Genomic DNA, 25,174 nt, shown 5'->3' with positions numbered 1-25,174 from the left:
GGTTCAGATGTAGAAACACGTAAATGAGGCGAACCATGCCAGGTAGTGTAGTGAAAACGCGTACACTTACCGAACTCGCCATTTACGGTTCATAGATACCAAACTCGTCCATATTCGGCAATGCCCAAAACACCGTAACGATTTTCACGGAACCTCAATTCCAGTGTTGATGTGCATCACAATATGTTGCAGACGTTACTCAGGTGCAAAGTGTTGAATGTATGTGATACACATGTGCACAATGACTAATGGCATGTCTCAACAGCTCTTCACACATCAACTGAGCCACAAGGTCACAGTCCCTGTGCTTCTTCAATGTCTGCCACACCTGGGGCCTGCTGATGTAAGGATGCCATGCTGATGTATGCATCCACATGGTCAACATGAGTCTAGACTACATCCCTGCAATGTGATTTCCTGGGGTCACTCTCCCAATGGTGATATGAAGGAGGTGAGGAACGCAGCCTGCACAAGCGTTCACTTGAGCATGTCTGACGCACTATACCCCAATGGTACATGCATGTGTATGCCTCGTTTCCCTGTTACATAGTAGCCATACGCGAGCCTAGCGTATCCCAATGGTACGTGCGTGTGTACGCCTCGTTTCCCTATTGCATTCACAGCATAACCCAATGGTACGTGCGTGTGTACGCCTCGTTTCCATGTTGTATAGTAGCCATACACGAGCACAGCGTACCCCAATGGTACGTGCATGTGTAAGCCTCGTTTCCCTGTTTCATAGTAGCCATACGCGAGCACAGCGTACCCCAATGGGACGTGCGTGTGTAGGCCTCGTTTCCCTATGGCATTCACAGCGTACCCCAGTGGTACGTGCGTGTGTACGCCTCGTTTCCCTGTTGAATAGTAGCCATACGCGAGCACAGCGTACCCCAATGGTACATGCGTGTGTACGCCTCATTTCCCTATTGCATTCACAGCGTACCCCAATGGTACGTGCGTGTGTACGCCTCGTTTCCCTGTTGCATAGTAGCCATACGCGAGCACAGCGTACCCCAATGGTACGTGCGTGTGTACGCCTTATTTCCCTATTGCATTCACAGCATACCCCAATGGTACGTGCGTGTGTACGCCTCGTTTCACCATTGAATGGGTTGCATTTGGAACGGCAATCGCACCGTACTTGTGTGGGTAATCAAATCAATACATAGGGAACATCTAGGGGAACAGTGAATTGATCAGAATGCAGCCAGGTTGTCTTGGATACAGAGAGTTTTGAGCCTCCTACAGATGTTCTAGAAAATTCAGTTAGACAAAAGTATACAATGTTGCAAAAGTTGTTGTTCAGCTCTGGCTCAGTTTTCAAACCATGCATATGTGTGTCATGGCCTTATGTGTGACGGGATTGGATGAAACATAGGATGCAAACTATGGTGGCCTATCGCACACTACTCCTTGGACTCACAGACCCTCTGCAATACAAATATTAAGCATGGGCGGATTTTGTGAATTGGCAATCCGCGAAATTGCGTAATTACGGATTCGCAATCCGCAAAATCCGCGAACTCTCGCGAATTTTGCGGATTCCTTTTTTTTGTGTGTTTGCAAGTGTTTCTGCCATTTCGCAAGAGTTTTTTACCAGTTCGCAAACGCGAACGTACTTGTCGGGTAGCAACGGTCGCGACCATGTTGTTTCTACGTCTTTTTCATCACAGCACCCTCTGTTTCACCACTGCCACCCTCTGTTTCACCACTGCCACCCTCTGGCTCACCCATGCCACCCTCTGGCTCGCCCATGCCACCCTCTAGTTCATCACTGTAGATTATGGGGGGAAAAGCACACCTGCCCTGCCTCAACTGACATGAATGAATTAGGGGCTGATTAATGTGTCACTGAATTTGAACTTCCAGGCTGGCACCTGCTTCCTTATCTGTAATTGCTTTCTGTTGCAGTGTAATTTTTTTAACAGGACCTTTGTTGTATACTTGTAGCTGTTCTCTGAACCTGCTGTGAGGGTCAGAGCAGGGTCATAGAATAGTTGCAAGTAGGCAACTGAACTCTGAAGGGGCCCCTCAGGAAGCACTACAGGGAATGGTTACTAATGATAAGATTGAACTTTTGCACCAGCTGAGTGCTTTCAGTTTTGCAAAAATCCAAATATCCAGCAGCATCCACAAAACGTAATCCTTCCAAGCACTATAGGGAATGGTTACTAATGATAAGATTGAACTTTTGCACCTGCTGAGTGCTTTCAGTTTTGCAAAACTCCAAATATCCAGCAGTATCCACAAAAAGTAATCCTTCCAGGTCAAGATCCAAATCTAAGTGACCAGCACATGAAGAAAGCACTGGGAGGAGCCTGCTGGACAGGAACAGGAAGTTGGAGACTGTGGGGTACTTCCTTCCTCCCCCCCCCCAAATGGACTCCTTGCAAAAAAAAGTGCAGGCAAATGTCAACCTGAGGAGTTATTCTGATAAAAATCATAATTTTAAAGGTTTATGCTGGCTGCTGGTGGATTTCTTGGGCGAAATTGTAAATTTTGCAATCTCGCAATTGCGAGATTGTCGCTGCCCGCCGCATCTACATGTTCGCAAGTGTTTACTCCCGCAAAATTGTATAGTATTCTAGTTGGCAAGTGCAACCAAGCAAAAAATCCGCCTCGCACGGATTTACAATTTTCGGCAAGTTCGCGAGAGTTCGCGGATTGCGAATTTGCCAAAAATCCGCAAAATCCGCAAGCGGAACGGATTTTACGCCCATGTGAGGAAAATGAAATTTTGCCTGACCAAGATGTCCCCTGCGTGTTCCCTATGTTACACATATGTGCATGTCACCCATGCATATTTCTCTTAGTGGCCAGAATCACAAGGCCTCTGCAATCACGTCCTGCTTTAGGATGCCAGTAATTAAGTCTCCCATGTAACAAAGTTAAGCTAACATGAAGGCCCATGTATTTGCATTGTGCACTTTTAAATAAATATCGTAATGAACCACTTTCTGAATCAGGGTTTTCCTGACTCCTGACACACTGAAAACTGCAGTTACGTATCTCTGACCTCGGATGCTTCTAGCTCAGCCGAAAGAAATCCAGCAAGGGCTGCCAAGACAGTATATTTTGCTTAACAGTTATCTGCATGCCCGGTGAAAAAGGTAAACAGAACCCGTCTGTAAAGATAGGGCCTAGCTTTCCTGTCTCCGTTTAAATGAAATCACAGTGCTTGCTCACAGCCCCCACGCAATGAACAAAGAAATATATGCTTTTTCTGATTCCTAGTGACGAGCAACTTTTGCTTCAGATAATACATCCCTGACTTAAGATATCAGTTAGTACCAGATGTGCTGGTCACCTTGACACTAAAGATCTCTCTACTAGACTGAAAGTCAGCTCTCCTCCCAGTTACACGTCAATTGCACGTCATGCTCAAATTGCGTGCACAAGTAGGGCAAAGTTCCAGCCTGCCATGTAACTCCTCCTCTATGTATCCACCCACCTATCACCTACCTATGACTCATAAAGTGTACACCCACATGTACGCCCACATGCTCTTATCTGTTTCTTTCTCTGCTCTGCGTTCCTTCCTACGCCCTATGTACAAGACAAAATGTATATATGTTGTTCATTGTTATTAAATGTTAGAAGACCCTTCCTGAACCTCAGTGGTGATGGAACAGATTCTCCCTTAACTCGAGTTATTGGAATAAAGCCCTTTTAACTTGGACACCACGGACTCTCTGCCTCTCATTTGATACATGCTAATTGTTAATGCCTAGAAACTCTGCCAGGGTAATTATTTTATTTACCACATTAATTTGGCGCCCGAATAGGAACTATCCCTTTCCCCACGCGCCGGCGACGTAGGTCCAGCTTTTGCCCCCTTCTACAGCCGTGACGGACTCCGAAGTGCACGCAGCGGGATTTCCTGCTTACTCCCTCAGGCCCACGGAGGAGACGGACTGCGACCAGGCGTCCACACGAGGCGGTGAGGATCGCGGATCATCCCAACCAGAGCCCAACCCGTGAGAGAGCAAGGTCCGAGGTTTCCAGAGGTCCACCCGTTCCGAGGCGTAGACGTAGACGTAGATGCGTAGAAGTCCGAGGCCTTCAAGTTTCAAGTTTTGCTTCCCGGTGAGTACCAATGTGGGGAATGCATAAAGTTTCAAGACGGGTTCATTTTATATGAACACGGTCAAGACGGGTCCACGTTATTCGTGGAAACGGTAAAGACGGGTCCACGTTATTCGTGGAAACGGTAAAGACGGGTTCACGTTATTCGTGAAAACGGTAAAGACGGGTTCGTTCCCACGCGCACGGTCAAGACGTGTCTCATTTTTGAGACCGGTATGGTTGTACTGTATTCCAGTGCATATAGTTTTTCAAGTACATGTTTAGTTCTCTGTATTGGTTTAGATCATGTTTGTTTTAATGTTATGATGTTTTAGTGTGAATGATTGTTGATTGTTTCAGTCTATTTTTGTGTATTGTATTTCCATTGTGTTGGTTTCAACATGCCACTGTTTTCAAAATTGCGTCAGATAGGGACCAGAAAAGGTATACTAGAAGAGTCAGTTAACATCCCGCCTAGAGACACACCTGGTCATTATATGTATAATAAGCATGGATTAGACGCCATTTTGTTTTTAGATTTATGGGTAGACTATACAAAGGACCTGGAGGAAAAGTATAGATGGCCTATCTCAGGAACATGGGATCCTGAATGCATTATGAGAGTAGAGGAAGCGCTATGGAAAAAGAAATCAAGACCCTCTCAGAAAGATGCCATTGAATTGTGGCGCAAAGAGTCACATAGGAGAACAGAAAAAGAATTGAACAAAGTAGAGAGAACTAAACAAGCAGCGGAAAAAGCGAAAGAAAAAGAACTAGCTAGAGTGACCTCCTCAGAAACACCCAGTAGGTCACGAACGCCACCACCTGTACCCTTTAGAGTATGTAGAAAGAAGCTGACAGCATCAGAGTTCCTTGTAAATAGCTCCTTGTAAATATGGTTTATGAAGAGCATGTCATTATTATAACTTGTTGAGTTTCTTGTGAATATGGCTTGTGAATAGCGCCATGTGGTTATGGTTTGTGCAGAGCTTGTTATCATCACGTTAGGCAGGAGAGAGCTGGATCTCTTTCAAGTGCTTGGAGAAAACGTTTTGGAGATATACGTGTTATGTGATAACGTGGAGAGATGAGTTCATGACTTTCCCATGTACTGCAGTCATTGGGGAAAGATTGTGCTTCAGCTGCCAAAGAGTTAATATCTTGTATTGAGAAGGCAGTATTTGTTTTAACATGCTGTTTAACAAGGTGTTGAGGGATTTTGGCGTTTTTTGGTCGAGATTTGGCCGATTTATGGCCGTTTTGGTGTTTGCGGGGGGGCGTGTTTTTGAGCGGTAATTCGTACCCGTTCCAGTGGATGGATTTGGTTGCTTTTTGGTGAGGATTTAAGGAATCGCTTGGACTACTGTGATGTCAAATTTGAAAAGGATCTGAGCTGTGGAAGTGGTGGAAAAAGCATGTTTTGTGCGGAGGTGCGATTTGCCATGTTATCCAATGGGCGTTTTTCTGAAAATTGAGAAATTATTTTGGGGGTGTTCCAGGTGCGATAGGGGCCCGGGGGTTGGATCAGCGGTAGAGGAGGTGGATGGCCAGGTGTGCTGAATTTTGGGGATTTTTGGCTTGGGCGGAAGGGTGTGTTTGGCTAATGTGTATTTTTGGAAAATGGAGCTGTTTTTATTTGTGCGTGCTTTTAGGCCGAGATTTCGTGGTGTGCTAAGTAGTTCTTAACTGAGTCTGCGGGATCGGCTGAAACTTGGAAGGTGTCTTTTCGGCGTAGTTTGGAAGTGCGTTTTGGCACGATTTCATGGCTGTGTAGCTCACATGCATGGTTATGTGAGCTGACACTAAATGTCAGTGAGTGTTTTAGATGAATAAGGGTTTGATTTAATTTTTTCATTGGTTGCTGGGTCTGCCTATGTGCTTTGTCAGTTTTGTCAGTTTGCTGACTGAATGGTAACGTCTTGCATGGAGAGTAAAGAAGTGTTCATTTAACATTCTATTTCAAATGCGTCCGTGTATGTGTGTAGGTTTGCCTTGGAACACTTGATTTAATGTGTTTTGACTCAGAGGTCGGTAAGCTGTAAATAAACCAGTCGGATTGAGATAAGGGTTTGCACGGAGGGTGCTTTAATGTTTTCACGGTTGAGAAGGAAATATAAAACAGACCCATCATAGAATGTGCTTTTAATTAGTGTAATGCAACCGTGTGTTGTTTTTTTTAAATTAAAATTTGTTCTACAAAATATACATTATTATTTTTTCCCAATGCAAGCTGTCCTTTAGTATAGCGTGTGACAGTTAATCCACTCAATTAGACAACATGGTTTTTTTTAACCTCAATTAGAAAACATGGTTCTTTGAAAAATGATGAATCTGGCCCTTTTAATAGGTAGAATAGAAGAGCTTGCACACTTAATTATGAAAATCTTGGTTCTGCAATGCAAAATTATGGAGTTTTCACATGTTATTTTCAAAAAGTAAAATGTGATGTGTTTCCATGTCATGTTCTGTTTCTTTTTTTTCCTTTGCAGCTAGTAACAATATTTTATGATATAATTATTTTAAAATGCTAGCATGTGTCTAGGTTACAAAAATAAAATATGTCCTTATTAATTACTGATTTTAGGATGCTTTTTATCACGTTTTAATTTGCTTCAGTTAAGTTAGAGAATGTTGATTAGCTCCCTGGCATGGGTACAGATATGTTTTGGATTACAGAGAATGTGTTTTTCGACCTTGAGGTTGCCTGACTCGCAGGGAAAGATATTTTGTAAAGGGAGGGCTTTTCCCTCTTGGAGCACCGAGCAGTGCCTGTCTTGTTATTATTGGCCATTCCCCAATTCTCTTCCGCGGACAGTTATTGGCAGTCCTCCAACTGACTCAGGCTTCCTTCGCATGCAGATAAAGAATGCTTGCGATTTGACTAAGGTCTCTCGTCAGTAACTTGGCAGCTGTTCTTAGCTCTCAGAGTTTTGAAAGGGTGGAGGAACCGCCCTGTGGGTGACATCATGGTGAAGGGGAAGGCAGTGTAGAGAAAAAACTTGATGAGCCGCGGAGAAAATGTTTATAAAAGGTGGGGGTCAAGTTGCTCTTCCTTACAGCCAGCACAGAAAGCTTCATTGACTTCAGATAAGAGCATGCTTGCAAATGAATAGTTTTTCCCTCGTAGTGTAAACAGAATAATTGGCAGGAGTTTCGCTCTTGCAATGAGCCCTAGTATTTACAGTCAGGCATTAAAAAGACAGCTGGGACCTGCCCCTTGGATGCACAGCTGGGAAGATGCACAGCCAGGGCCCTGCAGCCCAGTCTCACACACCCTTCAGCCCTGGAGCTCAGTCTCAGTTAGAGCCCTGTGTGAGGTGCATCAGTCTCGCCCCCCCGCTCTGCAGCTCACTCAGTTAGAGCCGTGCGTCCTGTAGTGCGGTCTCACACACGCTCAGTCTCATTACGCAGACAGTATTTATATGCCTGCCAACACTGCCCTACTACAGTACGTAGATGACATCCTAATTACAGCACGTTCAGAACCAGAATGCGCAAATGCATCACTGACAGTCTTACATTTTCTGGCTGCAAGGGGGCACAAGGTGTCCCCTTCCAAGTTGCAATTCTGTGAAAAGCAAGTGGTGTACCTTGGACACTTACTTTCCAAGGAGGGTAGGCAACTAACACGAGAACGCATACAGTTAATTTCTAATCTTTCACAGCCCAAGACACAGAAAGAAGTACGTGCATTCATTGGCCTCACTTCATACTGTAGGCAATGGATTCCCCAGTATGCCTATCTAGCCAAACCACTCATACAATTGACAACACAGGAGGCAGCCACTTCGACTGTCTTCCCTTGGACACAAGAACATACCTTGGCATTTGAGGAATTAAAAAGAGCATTATGTCAAGCGCCAGTTTTAGCGACCACATGTTTTAGTGTACCACATGCAGTGGAAGTTCTCTTAAACAGGACACAGACACAACATTTGACTGTAGCAAGACTGACAGGATATGAACTGACATTATTTCAACCACACATAGAGATCAGACGTTGTAATATTCTGAATCCTGCAACACTTTTGCCCTCAAGTACAGTAAATGCACCACCACATGACTGTGTGGAAGTAATGAATATAGTGACAAAACCAAGACAAGACCTGACAGATATTGCACTTCCAGACCCAGACTTAATGCTCTATGTAGATGGATCATGCATGAGAACAAGTGCAGGAGAATTAGTAGCAGCCTATGCTGTGACCACTGCTACTAAAGTCATAGAGACACAGAAAATAGACACACTATCAGCACAAGCAGCAGAGCTCATCGCTCTGACACAAGCCTGCATAAGAGCTAAGCACTTGAAAGTAAACATTTATACTGATTCACAATATGCCTTTGGCGTAGTTCATGATTTCGGGGTACTTTGGAGGGAAAGAGGTTTCTTGACCTCCCATGGGACCAAGATCCAGCACGGCCAGCTCATTCAAGCCCTGTTGGAAGCAATACATTTACCTACAGCCATTTCTATCCTGAAGTGCAAAGCTCACACCAAAGTTACAGACACCATTTCCCAGGGTAATGACCTGGCAGACCGAACAGCTAAACTTACAGCCCAGACAGCCCAGACATCAACAGACACGACAAGGACAGAGGTACCATTACTGACAACATGTATGACAGTCAGGGATCCCACTCAAGATGTACTCGACATACAGACACATGCCACTGCAGATGAGATAAAGAAATGGACTGAACAAGGAGGGGTCCAGACTGACCAAGGTTGGATGACTAAGGGAAAAGGCACATGGCTTCTTCCAGATTCCATGGTACAAGTAATCATAAACACAGCACATAGTCCAGCACACTTGGGAGAAAAGGCAATGATAGACAGCTTACAGAAAGTACGAACATGTATGATCTGTTGCCAGTTCAATCCAGGTAAAGGCATTCCGGTGGAACAAGGCGGATTTCATCCTCCTGACCACCCTTTTAAGGTCCTCCAGATGGATTATATCCAAATGAACAGATGTAGAGGTTACAAGTATGTCTTGGTAATTGTGTGTGCACTATCTAGATGGACAGAAGCATATCCAGTTCCAGATTATACTGCTGTGACAACTGCCAGGCAATTGGTGCGCGAATTCTTTCATCTACTCAGACAATGGTCAGCCATTTTTCTCTGAATTAATGAAACAAGTGTCTCTTCTGTTAGGATATAATTGGAAATTCCATTGTGTACGACACCCTGAAGCAGCAGGCCTTGTAGAAAGACAGAATCAGACAATCAAAACAAAGCTTGCAAAGATATGTGCAGATAAAGGCGTGGATTGGATGGTGGCCATGCCGGTTGCCCTCTTTTACATGCGTATGGTAGCTCATTCCAGAACAGGCCTATCTCCGTATGAAGTAGTCTTCGGTAGACCGCCAAATATGTGGGGTACGCCTATGCCAAAAAATATAACTGATGTTGACAGTAACATGCTGACAGATTACCTGGCTTCCTTGATGTCTGCACTACTCTCTTGTCGTTCACAGGTTGCTGCCGCCTTTCCTGACAACACCCAGGTCAAGGAACACGCCATAGTCCCTGGGGACTTCGTTTGTGTCCGGAACTTTGATCGATCAAGCCCCCTTGAGCCACGTTGGAAGACGCCGAAGTTGGTGCTACTGACCACGAGGACCGCAATAAAAGTCGAAGGACGCAAGGGAAACTTCACGCTCAGCATTATAAAAGACACTTTGGACAATCTGGAACTTTGATAGACAATAAGGACGATACAGACTTTGCGCCGCCTTTACTAGAAAAGACTCCACAGCAGGAGTATAAATCTAAGTTAAGATCTAGTAAGTCAGACGTAGTTTAATTGTCTAAGTCCACTCGGTGGTGAATCGGTTAGACTAGATTTCTGACATGTATAAGATCACATACGAGAATAGTAAGAAGAGCAAAATGAGAGAAAAGTACTGCAAGTTATTACGCAGTAGATGTATAGTTACTTTGATCATTCTTTTTATTCTATGCATTGTTATGATCTGTGTTAGTTTAATACTACATGTTTTCTTTCCTCCTATTGCCTCACATATACACTCTTCCAGTAACAGCACCATAGAGCATACATTTAGTGAACTGCCACCTCATGAATTGTCATATCGACTTGCATTGCGTAACAATACTTTTATTCAAATGTTACACCATTCTCATCAGACCAGCAATGCGACTAATTGCTGGGTATGTGGCCAACTGCCACCTTATCAAAAAGCGAAGGGAGTTCTGCCCTTCTATCCTCTACCGTTCTCACACAATGGTTCATGTGGAGCATGGTTTGCCTTAATGACCTCAATAGATAGAAAGTACATAGCTTATCCAGGTGGCTGGATATATGGAAACCTGAATAAAGTAATGAATGAAGCATGTTTTCCAGACAAAGACGGATTTCCTCAAAGGAAGGGAACCGATCTAGAGAATGAAGAGTACGAGCAGGGAAACGCATCCGTTAATTTTATAATGTTAAATGTTCAGCCCAAGCAAAATACAGGTCCACCGTTTATTTCAGTTCTACCAGCAAAAGGAGATTTATGTGTTAATAAGAAAGGCTCAGTACATATGGGACACAGCGAGTGTAAAGTTGTAGTAGAGTTTAATGATGAAGGACTTTCTTCTTTCAAAACATCACGCCATACCTATTTCATTTGCGGTCAGACAGCCTATGTACATCTGCCCTTAGACTGGGGTGGGACTTGTTATATAGCATTCTTATTGCCACCTGTATTCTTGGCCCCATCCCATTATCATAGAGATTCACGACTAGAACATGTTAGAGTAAGGAGAGAGACAGATGCCTCAGGGATTGATCAGACTGAAACAGCTTGGGAGCAATATACAGATTTCAACAAAGGATTCTTTTTCTTCATAGGGCCCGTCCAAAACAGTAAACTGATACGCAAGTTAACAAGGACTCTTGAAGCAGTAGTGAATGTGACTGCATCTGCCCTGGCGAACTTGACCCAGGAACAGTCTGCTATGAGACTTGTTGTTCTTCAACATCGCCTCGTTCTAGACGTCATCTTGGCGGATAGGGGCGGAGCTTGTAGCGTGATCCGATCTAGTTGTTGCGTTTTCATCCCAAATAACGCGCCATCTGTGTATGCAGCGATAACAAGGCTCCACAAGATTGCTCATGACATACATCAAGACCCAGGCACTTGGACTTGGTCCAGTTGGCTCTGGGGTGTGATATCTGCTTGGGGATGGCATGTGTTGTCCTTCCTAGGAATGATCCTACTTATGATATTTGGTTGCTGTCTCTGTCTGCAGTGTGGCCCGGCCATTTGCGGCCTGTGTGCAACTGCATATGTTCCACATCCAAGTATACAAAGGGTTAAGGACGAACAAATGATGCTGTATGATCAACTATACGGTCTCATGAATATAGATGTATCCTAAAGGGTTACGTAGGGGACAAGGAGGGAATGAGGAAAATGAAATTTTGCCTGACCAAGATGTCCCCTGCGTGTTCCCTATGTTACACATATGTGCATGTCACCCATGCATATTTCTCTTAGTGGCCTGAATCACAGGATGCCAGTAATTAAGTCTCCCATGTAACAAAGTTAAGCTAACATGAAGGCCCATGTATTTGCATTGTGCACTTTTAAATAAATATCGTAATGAACCACTTTCTGAATCAGGGTTTTCCTGACTCCTGACACACTGAAAACTGCAGTTACGTATCTCTGACCTCGGATGCTTCTAGCTCAGCCGAAAGAAATCCAGCAAGGGCTGCCAAGACAGTATATTTTGCTTAACAGTTATCTGCATGCCCGGTGAAAAAGGTAAACAGAACCCGTCTGTAAAGATAGGGCCTAGCTTTCCTGTCTCCGTTTAAATGAAATCACAGTGCTTGCTCACAGCCCCCACGCAATGAACGAAGAAATATATGCTTTTTCTGATTCCTAGTGACGAGCAACTTTTGCTTCAGATAATACATCCCCTGACTTAAGATATCAGTTAGTACCAGATGTGCTGGTCGCCTTGACACTAAAGATCTCTCTACTAGACTGAAAGTCAGCTCTCCTCCCAGTTACACGTCAATTGCACGTCATGCTCAAATTGCTTGCACAAGTAGGGCAAATTTCCAGCCTGCCATGTAACTTCTCCTCTATGTATCCACCCACCTATCACCTACCTATGACTCATAAAGTGTACACCCACATGTACGCCCACATGCTCTTATCTGTTTCTTTCTCTGCTCTGCGTTCCTTCCTACGCCCTATGTACAAGACAAAATTTATATATGTTGTTCATTGTTATTAAATGTTAGAAGACCCTTCCTGAACCTCAGTGGTGATGGAACAGATTCTCCCTTAACTCGAGTTATTGGAATAAAGCCCTTTTAACTTGGACACCACGGACTCTCTGCCTCTCATTTGATACATGCTAATTGTTAATGCCTAGAAATTATGCCAGGGTAATTATTTTATTTACCACATTTTTTTAGCACAACTTTGGAGTGGAAAACACAGCTGCTGCCTCTGTATCCTCTGGACACTGATTAGCTGAGCATGGAGAGGGCACCTGCATTTACTGATGGTGAGAACAAGGCCCTGCTGGATGCCCTCCTGCCTAACTACAGCAAGCTGTATGGGAGACCAGAGGAGCAGATGAGTGATGTGTGCACTACCTTGGAGTGTGCACCTGTTGTGTGTGTGACACTATAGCCACTGTGTATGTATAGTGGATAGATGCTATGTTGTTGGGAGTGAGTGCCAGGGTGTACAGTGTTGTGTGAAGAGGGTTCTTTGTTGTAGTGGGGTGTGTGACAGCATGTCACGTGCTGCAGTGCACCCAGATGTAGCATATATTGCTCAGTGAGTGCCATGCTCAAAGAGTGGTTTGCACCCCTTATGTCATCTGTAGCCTTTAAAGGGCATGTAGTGCAGTTGTGTATGCTCACAGGCAACATACTCCTGGACAATGATGCAAATGTGCGGAGCATCCGATGCCCTGTTGTCCTCACTTATTTTGTGCACATATGTGTGTCTTTTGAACATGGACCAGGTGTACTGATGTTCTTTAACTTTACATTCGTGACAGGTATCTGCCTATGAGAAGGGTGAAATCTGGGTGGACATCGCCAGGGCTGTCAGGAGTGAGGGGGGGCCTCGCAGGAGGCTCAGAAACATCAAGAAGAGGTGGCAGGACATCCGGTGCTGGGCCCGCCGCATCGCCAGGGTACAGCTGAAGCTGGAAGCTCCAAGCCGGCATGGCGGCACCCGCCATCTCACCCCCCACATGCTCCGGGTCCTGGAAGTGGTGTTCCCAGACCTCCATAGGCAGTTGCAGGAGGGACCGCAGCAAGAAGGGGGTAGGTACATGTCTGTTTGTTGTCATGTGTGTCACATGCTACCTGCAGTGCTCCGAGGCATGGTAACACTCCCATAGTTGGAGTGGTGTGGTCAGACAGGCACTTTATGCATTGGCATAAGAATGGCCCAGTTTCAGCAGATGCTTCTTTATATGCCTTGCCCTACTCCACATCTGACCAGCGCTTTGGCTAATGATTGTTTTTCACATGTACTCCTATGGTGCAATGTCTTCGTATGCATCTTCCTTTGCACATCATCATGTTGGAGGGGGGTCTGTGACACCTGTTGGTACCTTACATGTAGCACCACATGTGCACTGTGTCTGGCCTTCTTCATATTTTGGCACTGATCTTGAGTCTCAACATGTGTTTTCTGCACGATTCAGCCTCAGTGGCCTTTGTCCATGGTACACTTTCTAATTGTCATGTGTTAGCTACAGGTGCACACTGTACATGTGCACTAATTTTGGCTTGTGCATACTCACACTGGGCAGTGCGTGTGTGCATATACTCAAAATATGTTGCATGTTGTTTGTAAATAATATTGATGGTCAGCCACACAATGTGAATTTGGGTGTAGACAGCTGTGATGCCAGTGTGAGGTGATGGAACACTTGGTTCATGTCCCAGGATGGCATCAGATGGCAGTTCAGGCAGGACTTTTCACATGTGGCACAAGGTCAAAGCAAATCAAACATGACCAGGTCTGGATTTGGGTTGCAGGGTGGGCAAATGAACTGTGATTCATCATCAGCTATCCTGTTGTCAGACAGTGGCTCATCATTGTGTCTCTCATACAAGTTTTTGCCTTACCTGTTACTTGTATCCTACTATACATTGAGTGTTGTGTCTCTTACAATTGCCCAAGACTAGACTTGCATTGTGCAGAGTTCAGTGGCATGTGACTCATGATGCATGCCATGTTTAGAAATGTGCCCAAATGATTTGTAGCTGATATGTCTGATGTGTACAGGTGACTGATATGTTTTTCTTATTCTCCTTGCCAACAGCATCATCACCAGAATCTGGAGGAGACACAGGCGCGGACCAGGCAGAGGGACCCAGCGACAGTGCCACCTGCTTTGAGGAGTCAGAGGGAGGCAGTGGCACGGAGGGTGAGGAGAGTCTGCAGGCCGGACCCCATGTGACTGACACATCCTACCATGCGGACGGCTCGGAATCAGACTCTCAGGAGGAGGGGGAATATGCAGCAATGGTCTCTTCTTCATTTTTGGCGGGCACGTCTCCGTATTACACTAGGGATGTGCGGTGACGTACCGTACCCCGAGGTCGATGACCTAGGTGCGGCACGTCTCCGTATTACACTGGGGATGTGCGGTGACATACCGTACCCTGAGGTCGATGACGTAGGTGCAGCACGTCTCCGTATTACACTGGGGATGTGCGGTGACGTACCGTACCCCGAGGTCGATGACGTAGGTGCGGCACGTCTCCGTATTACACTGGTGATGTGCGGTGATGTACCGTACCCCGAGGTCGATGATGTAGGTGCGGCACATCTCCGTATTACACTGGTGGGTGATGTGCGGTGACGTACCGTACCCCGAGGTCGATGCCGTATATGCGTCACATCTCCGTATTACACTGGTGAGGTGCGGTGACGTACCGTACCCCGAGGTCAATGACGTAGGTGCGGCACGTCTCCGTATTACACTGGTGATGTGCGGTGACGTACTATACTCCGAGGTCGATGACGTAGGTGTGGCACATCTCTGTATTACACTGGTGATGTGCGGTGACGTACCGTACCCCGAGGTCGATGACGTACGTGCGGCACGTCTCGGTATTACACTGGTGATGTGCGGTGACGTACCGTACTCCGAGGTCGATGACGTAGGTGCGGCTCGTCTCCGTATTACACTGGTGATGTGCGGTGACGTACCGTACCACGAGGTCGATGACATAGGTGCGGCACGTCTCCGTATTACACTGGTGATGTGCGGTGACGTACCGTACTCCGAGGTCGATGACGTAGGTGCGGCATGTCTTCGTATTACACTGGTGATATGCGGGAGTGTGTGTTGCAACGTACCCAGACATTACAGTCGTGAAATGGAGATGTGTGCGTGTGGCACCATGTACAGGTATGTTGGACTTCGTTGTACTCACCGTCTGCGCCGTCGTCGGTTTCTTTGTACGAGGTGGTGGCCGTACAGGATTGGGATGACACGGACGATGGCGTTCATGTCTTGTTTGTCGTGTACCGGGGTGCGGTTCGTGCCAGGTTTTACGGTAGTTTTGAGCTCTCGTAGTTGCTGATTCGTATGGGGAAAAATGCTCCGAACGGCAATTCGGAGCCCTTTTTACCGGATCGGAATCGACCCTAATGGGTGACGAAGAATTAGAGAGAGTTGCAGCTGCCGCTCAGGCAGTTTTGGATGACACAAGTCTCCAACAAAATGACCCGGATGGTATACTCATCCCAGCAAATATAAGGAAAACCATTACTATAAAACTTATAGAAAATGGAATATCACCAAGAGGTGGTAAAGTAATATTTGTTTTAGAGGCACATGAATATCGGCAGACAGAGGTATTCTATTCATGGATTCTGTTTCCTGCAGCAAATGCAGCAACACATGAGTTCCACTACTATAAATTAGAGGAACCTCCAGCGGAATACGTTCCTTTCGAGGACGTTGAAATTCCACTAACTTACCAAGAGCATAAGCTCTGTTTAAAGGCGCCCTACAACATAAAAACCACATTACCAGGCTCGGTCCACTAGGTAGACCAGGAGCAACATGGACGGTGCTAGCCAGCTATACACCACATCCTGATATTGAAACAATGACAGCTCCCGAATTGTTAGCTCAGCTAAAACAGCTGATTAAAATACACAGACAGTTGGTTCAATATGTCATGCGGACTTTAACAGTCCAACCAGCTGTAAGAATTCCACAGCACACCCCTCACCAGTGGAATACAAACAAAATTACACCACAAACTATACAGTCAGTCATTGGTAAATTGCCTGCAAAACGAGAACCAATTCGGTTCTGGTTAGCAAAAAAAAGTACTCAAATAGAAGCAGTATTCCCTGATAGTACACCTCATGAGAAACACAGGATTCTGACAATCTGTTTACCAATGGGGATTGCACCACACGTAGAGGACTGTGACACTTGGGGTACAGCCTTTGCTTCAATCTACACAAAAACACATGGTGTCCCGTCTATGGCGGTAATACCAGACGTTCTAAGGCAGATTCAAAATGAATACGGTCCAGAACCGGCCTTAAATCTGGGTATGTATACTATAAGCCAACATTAAAGGTGAAGCAGCATCAGTGGCGATCCGCCAAAAACTAAAAGAAACAGATAATACTGAGCAACCGTATGAGCTTGCCAGATTTATTGAAAAATCTTATGAAGAACTAGGTAGAGATAGTGTGGGTGGGAAACCATTAAAACCCCAACTAACTGAAAATCCTGAAAAAGTTTTTTTCAAAAGCACTCTCACTACTCCTAAGAAGAAGTGGGAAAGCACTAAACAGACACTTCCTAGAGAGAAGCGTTCCCAGTCCAGAGGAAGGTCTCCTCAGCAGGAGCCCTCCGAAAAAAGATATAACCTTAGAAATAGGGATAATTTGAGAAAACCTGATAGATATCAAGATAATGATACACGTTCCTCTCGTACCTTTCAGACTTCCTTGCAGAAATCCGAAAGAAGAGGACGTTCAGAACAAAAAGAAGAACGGGTGAAGTCCAAAGACGAACTGCACGTTCCAAAAAATAAGAAAAGCCAATTTCCAAAAAAGAAGGTAGCAAGTCTAAACATCAGACATGCAGAGGATCTTGAGGACACAACTCAAGAACGGGGAGTGGGTCCAAACAATGCTAGACAGCGCAGCAAAGGTAACCATAGCTCGCAAGATCCTGAAGGATCATCTGGAGACAGTGGACTTGAATGAAAGCATCCAAGTTGAAACTGCAGATACCAGGGTTAGTGTACCACATAAGTTATATGAAGTAACACTCCGGATGGATGGGGACAAACCAAGAAAAATTAGAGCGCTCTTTTGGGAGAAGCTCTCTAAGGGTTATGACATCCTACTAGCTGAACAAGATTGGCCACCTGAATTTGTCAGGGAGTTCCCACATGGCGAAGATATAATTATGGCAAAGAGTTGTGTGATCTGTGCACTCCCTATATTAAAAAAATGGAACAAGGTCATAGACAATGTATTCAACAGATGTGTGCTGCCTGCTGCTCCTTTAGGAATGTTAGTGTGCCTCGCCTTTTAGAATGTAAGTGTGCCTGCCAGTCGTCAATTGTCATTTACGTTTTCAGATACTTCACTATCCATTTTTTTCTGACACAACCTTTCTTCCTGAGTTTTGTCCTTTTTTTCTTTTTTTCTTTTTTTCCTTTTTGTGTACTTGTTGTTTTCGTTGGTTAACACATTGCATGACATCAGTTTATTAGTCACTTTAGTCTTCGCTTTCACTTTTTGTCTCAGCTAATAGTACATTTGATCGGAGTATGTGGTTGTTAGCTTTGCCACACACTTTATTCAGCTTACTGGTTTGACTAATGGTTCCATTATCCTGGGACCCATTCCAAGATGGACGCCAAAGTCGAGTTTGTTTTTCCTATAATGGAGGTTCAGCACGCAGTGATTAGATAGATGACACTAGTTCATTTCATTGTTCATTTTAGTTTGTCTTTTATACGTACATCTTGTGGGTGTCCTCAGCAGATTCATTAGCAAGTTTTTCTAATCTGTTACCTTCATACATAACATTTCTATCCACTACAAGATGGCCGCTAAATTGTAGTCCTTCGTTTATTGTTACAACCTGCAGAGTAGATTTGCAGCGCTTCCGTATTTATTGGTGGTTACTGTCGGAAGTAGTTCTGCCATCACTACTGAGGCTTCGTTGCCGTTTGTTCAGTGGAGGATTTCGGTGGAGGTAAGGAACATGGTGTACCATATTGGGCGGCGTTACAGCGGTATTGCGTGTTTGGTCTAGGTTACATACAAGGACTCTCCGTCTTTCGTTTTCTCATAGGGCTTTCTACTCTTGGTCCAAAGTTCGGTGACAGTGGTTCGTTACCCATAGAACAAGGGAACCCACATCCCGCCCATTAAACAGGTAATAGTTTGTTTTCTCACTAACGTCTTGTTGCAGTCCCCACATTAGCAGTTAGAAGGTTTAGATCAACTTGTTCACATTTTCATTTACAGCTAGGAACTTAATAGATCAGTGATTTGGATAGATGTCCCTCCATTTTCTTTGAAGTTGCATAGTAAGTCGAACCTTTTCCTTTATATTGAGTTTTGAGCTTGTTTTTAGTTATGTATTGCTAATATCTTTTCACTGAAATGTGTTGTTTACCCCAGTGTTTCTTGTTGAAACTCATATTCAGGAGTTATTTGCCGTGCTCTGGTCACACATGAGCGATTTTACATTTGTTAGCCAGTTTCACTTATCTTTCACATCATTCACATTTTCCCAATATTGGGAGTTACTGTTCATTTAAGGTGTGCTACATGTGGGTCTTTATTTTTCTTTCACATTGGTATTTAAGGGTCTTTTAGTCTTTCGTGACAATGGACGTCAAGTAGTCATTCGAGTTCTTTTCCACCATTATTTCTGGCAGTTCTCCTTAGGCACCTAGACAATGTGTTTTCTTGAGTACTTCTTTACCATTGGTATTACAAAATATATCCGTGTTTTTATTTGTTTATTATGTTTACAGTGCCCCCGAAGAAGGGATTGCAGCCCGAAATGCATTGGGCATGATCAAGATTTATGATTGGATTTTGGAGCACAAATAACTACTTTATCGCACATATTGTTGATGTTGTGTATATGAAAATAACTATACACTGTGAATTTCTTTTGTTGTGACTGTTTCCATTTTACAAAGTACACAAGTCATGTACTAAACAATGTGTGTTGTTTCTTTTCTAATATGTACAGTTGTTTGAATATAACTTTATTGACACATCAATATGAATAATTTGGTTTTCAATACAAGTAAAATTGAGATACAGTAATCCTCTCTGTGTGCCTGGCATACTGATGGTTTCTCCATCTGCTTACCTTTGAAGATATAATTATGCCAGCCTTCTCAATTCAAATTCCAATTCATAAAAAAATACTCATATGCTAGGGAATGGGCTTGTAGTGTAGCTCCTATTTTCCCAATAGGCTCTGCGCATTGGAATAGTACCTACAGCAGTAAAGGCCTAGGCCAGACGTTAACTAGGTCTACTACTGTCGATACTAGACTTAATTTTTGGGTTTGCCAGCTAAGCTCAGAGTTCGCTAGAAACTTTCTCGAATGTTCAAGGAAGGATTAACTTCCCTGATTAGACAAGAAGGGATTTAGTTTCTGACAACCATAGAACATGACAACTTTGCTCTCCCCTAATCAAGAGTCAATCTCGAGAGTCGTGTGAGCACAAGGCAATTATTTTACTCAGTCAGTACGTGCATTCTTAGTCTCATCAGAATGTAGAGAAAAGGAAGAGACGGGCGTGTTCAATAAAAGATGTTATTTATTGATCAGTCTCTTTTCTCGTACAAGAGAAATGGATCGATATTATTGCAATACTTATAGTTAAGTAAAGTGCATACATTAGAAGCAATAGTATAAAATAATACTGTAAAAACATTGATATGGTTTCTGAGCCATATGATGTTTAAAATGATTAAAATATATTTACATACACATATACATTTGACTAAACGTACTCAACTGGTGTTTCTAAATACGCCTACCCCGTGTACCTGACCTAAGTCTAATGCGTGGGCGGGAATAGAAAGTTACAGTTTAAGTTAAGTTTGTTTTTGCCAAGTGAATAACTAAAGAATTCTCTGTGAGGGGTTATTCAGTTCTGTACCTGGAATTTAGGATGAATGAGGAATGGTATCTCTTTCTCTGCTCTCGATATTCCAGGCTGCCTGCGAGGGCTACCCGGAAGCGCCGGTGCTGGGTCTCTCGGCTTGAGATAGCAGCGCGTCTCTCAGCGCGTCAGGAAGGCGGGGCTGCTGCCTGCGGGGTCTGCTTCTGCTCTCGGCTTCGGCAAGTATGGCTGCTCCGTCTTGTCACCACGCGTGTGTTTGCATAGGGCAAGGTCGGCAATATTTATACCTTAAAGGTGCCGGGATTGACGTAAGGATGGACATAGGTACGTCAATAAAGATGTCATACGACTTGCTCGTTAGCACATTCTTTACTAAAGTTCTCTGTGAAATCAAAACAATGGCCGCACGGATTATCCAGGTTGTCATAGTTTTGATTTGTTATGAGAACGTCGTATGCCTTATCAGGGGCTGGAGGAATGTCGCTTGTCTAATTAGATCTCAAGCGTTATGACCTAATCAGATAACACGTTCCTGTGCCGTAGTGTGACTGCGTCAGATAACGGTATCTGCATCATGGGGGTTTTCTTGCCTCATGGGCTGACTGTTAGTTAACTAGCTAGGTAGTTTAACCAGAATAGGGTCAGGAATAGGGGGATCGATTCAGAACCTATAGAAATACACGACACCCACTCCACGCTAACTATGGTCATATCTACTAATCTATGCATAGTATAACATAGTACAACATACTATAGAGTATAGTGTATACCTTACCACCCCAAAATACATAAATGCATTTTGAAATTTTCAAATATACTGAAAAATTGCAGTCATATATATTGTATGCACTTAAGCTATGAAGTAAATGCAAAATTAAACACGCATTGTTATGCATTATTGCTTTTTGGTATATGAGAAATACACATGAAATGGCTCTTAATATAGTGATACAGAAAGGAAGGTCGAGACCATTTCATCACATAATAAAATATTTGTGAACATACCAGCGGGCAGCTAAAGTCTATATAAAGTATCTAAAATAGAAATCTTAGTTCTCTAGGAATAGTTTCTTACTTTAAGCAGAAGATCAGTGTCCCGGGGAAAAAATATATAGAAAAATATTTTAAGGGTTTGCTGAAAAAAGTTGCTGTCCGTGAACTGGATTGTAATTGTTCATGTGACTTTATTTTTAAAGTTGAAGGCCGAATTCAGGGAACGCCGTGTGCGAGTTTACTCAAAAGTCTCTATTTCTGTTCCGGAGAGAACATCATATCATTCAGGCTTTCGAAAAAACTGTCAACAGCTTCATGGGAAAGTTCCACTAAGTCGGAAATAGGGGTAACCATGCATTCGTGCGCATGATTGTCTCCATTGACATTCTGATTTGCATTGCTGACAGAAGGTCGTACCTGTTCGATGCTGCTTTCATCTCGAACTTCACTACTCTTCAATCGTAGTGGTGAAGATTCCAGGAATGCCGTCATCAGAATTGGCAGCCTTTGAGGGCAGCACAGTGCGTGAACCTTGGTAGGAACCAACAGTGTATCTGCATCCACCGGCGGATCCGATTGTAGCGTCAGACAGGTGTCTAACACGCATTCTTCTCTACATAGCAGACACCTTAGTACAGGTAAAACACACCTTTGCCACATTGGTCGAAATGATAGAAACCAAGTCATGTTTAGGTCTCTAAGCCGGGAGAGTCCCAGGATTTTTGATATCCGGTCCCGGTATCCAATGGCTAGGATCGTATCTTCCATTGTCGCGAGAGTTTGATCTGTGACATGGGTTGCCATAACGGAAAATAAGGACTAGGAATAGGATTCCTGCAATTAGTCCCAGGATCAGGGGAAGTCCGCCAAAAATCGAATGGACGAAATCTGGAAAAATACCCAGTATGGCTTTGAATGGTGTTAATGCCATCGAAAATACTGTCTTAAATACCTTTGAGACCCCAGTGGTATCAGAAATATTTAAGATTTCGCTCAGGATTTCCGCGAAATGTACGGGGGAATTAGTTGATAATAATGTATGTATCTCTGCAGTCGTCCTTGCGACTTGTAGATCATACGTTTCTTTAGATGACGTGAGCCTTGTAGGCGTCTGAAGAAGCACTGTTTTCATTCTGCTTAAAGTATCTATTCGAATAGAAGTAATTTTCAAACCGGGCCATGCCCTTGCCTCCCTGTCTGGTAAGGAGCTGGGGAACAAAGAACGTCCACAGCACTTGACCTTCGCCGTCGTAGTGACGAGATAAGGAGTCCCGGGCATAAGACTACAACATCTGCGGTCTACAATAAGAATGTAACTCCCATTATAGAGTCTTTGAAAGAATGGTTCTATTTCAGTTGCAGGTGCGCCTTGCTGGTGACATGAAAGGTTGTATGAATTCCCTTCACAGGCTCCGTGCAAACTAATACCGTTACACAGAAGCGTGCCGCTTAGTGACATAGCACAATTGTTGCCACTAAGAAACACTTTCTGTCCTTTGTTACTGACACATGCATGTGAATAGGGCAGGTTCCAAGTTGTTTTAAGGTACCCCTTTCCCAATTTCTCGTACATGCCAGCCTGTATATATTTTTGGCAGTATTGAAACCTGAAGGTTGAGATTGGAATATTTATGATTCCGTGGATTATCCATTCACTGACAGGTCGTTCTGACATTGTCAACGGTAATCTTTCTAGTTTTTCAATGCTCAAGATTGTATAATCAGCACCCTTCTGCGCCATACCGATTTGTCTATCAGTAAGGTTAAAGATTTGGAATAGTGACGTTGTGTTGATTAAACGCCAAGGCACATAGCCTGAACGCAGATTTTGTAACGTCCAGCCAAGCTGTACAATAGAACGCAATTGTGACTGTCCATGTTGTAATAACAGTAAGTCTTGCGATAATATATCGATTGCTGAAGACACAATGCTGTCCAATGAAAAAATTCTGGAGGACAGAGTCATTAACCCATTGTCCACTACAGAAAGTGATTTTTCCAAATTAATACGGTCAATTTCCCGTATTCTTTCTGCTGTCTCAATTTGAGTAACCTTCCAGGCCTCATTGTATGCTGCATATACAGAGGCTGCTATGAAACGCTTTTGACGCTGTTTGCGTGGTCCCAGTATGAAATCACGCAAGTCAGCACCATCAGTAAGTAAAGTTAGGTGTTGCTTAATTTCAGGCAGTGTGGAAGTTTGTAGCCATTGAAGGCATAATTTGCCCACACTGTAGGTTGTTATTATCCCTGGGTGATGTCTTTGAGGATATCTAGGGTCTGGCCTGTTCATTTTGAAACCCTGTGTTTTATTCAGGAATCTATCTTGACAGTGATTTGTATCTGTGGGCCAGATCAACCATTGTTTCCAATCAGGATGTGTTCTGTTTTGGTTAAGTATATGTTTTATGTCTATTTCTTCATCTGTTTCAGAGCTATTGCTAAACATTGTTGGCTTTGGAATAGACAGGTTATTTAAATCTTTGATTTTGGCTAAGCCAAGACAGGTGGTTTGTTGAACAGTGTCATTTAAAAATATCATTTGTTCTGGGATCATGCAGGCTCTAAACAAAGCTTCTAAACCCTGTACTTGCCATTCTTTTGTACCCCAAACACTTTTCAAATCAACATTTTTGTCCCAATAATCAAATCCAAAAGTATTCATTTTTTCAAAGAACGAATCAGAATAAATCAATTTTGTGTTGGTTATCATGGTTTTCATCCCTGTCTTGTTTGACAATTTGTAATAAAATGTTTCAGCATTACTAGTGTTAAAACCTTGAAAGTATGAATATTTGTCATAAACGGTTCTAGAGCTCCCTTTTGGCGGTGTAGCACAATGTTCCCATTGATTATAATTTAAAACATTTCTAGGTTGTGCAGATTTATGCAAGAAATGGTTACCATAATGGTTATAGCAATACATACTATCATAGTTTGTAGAACCTTGCAAATAATCATGTTTTGTAAATTTAGCAGACATTACTAAGTCAGACATCATATTGTTTATACTTTCAAAGTCCCAATCATCAGCAAATGAGTTTGGTTTTGCAAAGTCACTCAAGGAGATCTTGATTTGGTGTGGATATTTCAGGATCTCGACCGGACCATAAATTTCATAGTCAGTGTTGTCCCAGGCTACCCCACCAGGTATTGGAATTGCTGTGAAGTTGGCTGAAGAAAGTTCCGAAGAAAGTTCTCGTTTCTCGACGTGTGAAGATGTGTGTGGTTTGAGGACCAAGTTGATGTTCTGACTTGCTGTGTCCATTTTAGCATATTTTCCCTCAATGAAGCGTCCCAAGGTAAATACCATGATGAGCCAAAGTATGAGGATAAATGCACCAAAACCCACCCAAAATTCAATCCATGGAGTAACCAGATATGTTTCTTTCAGTTGTTTCAAAAGTTCCTTAGCTTTGTCTTTAAAGGATTTTGATGATGGCTGTGTCTTTTGTTCGCTGAAACCTTCAGAGGAATCATCGAAGTTGATGAAGTAACCAGATGCAGTTCTGTCAATTGTTCCAATTGGTTCAGGATTTTTGTTTCTTGCATTTTCACTTGGAACTTCATTGTAGATTGGTGTGTCTCTGCTAAATGTCTTTATTTGGGTTTTCAGAGGTCTGAGTTCTATTGCATTGTTGCATAGTCCTTGTTGTTCTTCTTTAGGCGTTTCGAATGTGATGAGCCTCTTTGTTAGGACCTCTGTACTGGTAGCAAACCTTGGTGTTCTGCTACTTATTGGGAGTCCACTTGGCCTACTGTTTGTTATCGGCCACATGTTGTGGTTTTACCAGGTCGATGGATACAACTCGGTTCTCCTTTTTTCCAGCAAGTGGCGGTAGTACAACTGATCTTGTCCTGTTGACAGACAAGACAGGAACTGCTTTTCTGTAAGAAGGCCCAAATTCCTTCTTTACCGCGATCTTCTCCCTGACTAGATCCCCGACTTTTGGAATCCAGA

This window comes from Lissotriton helveticus, chromosome 4_1 (assembly GCF_964261635.1).
Source record: "Lissotriton helveticus chromosome 4_1, aLisHel1.1, whole genome shotgun sequence".
In the NCBI taxonomy this organism is placed as follows: domain Eukaryota; kingdom Metazoa; phylum Chordata; class Amphibia; order Caudata; family Salamandridae; genus Lissotriton; species Lissotriton helveticus.
Note: the sequence above shows the minus strand (reverse complement) of the source record.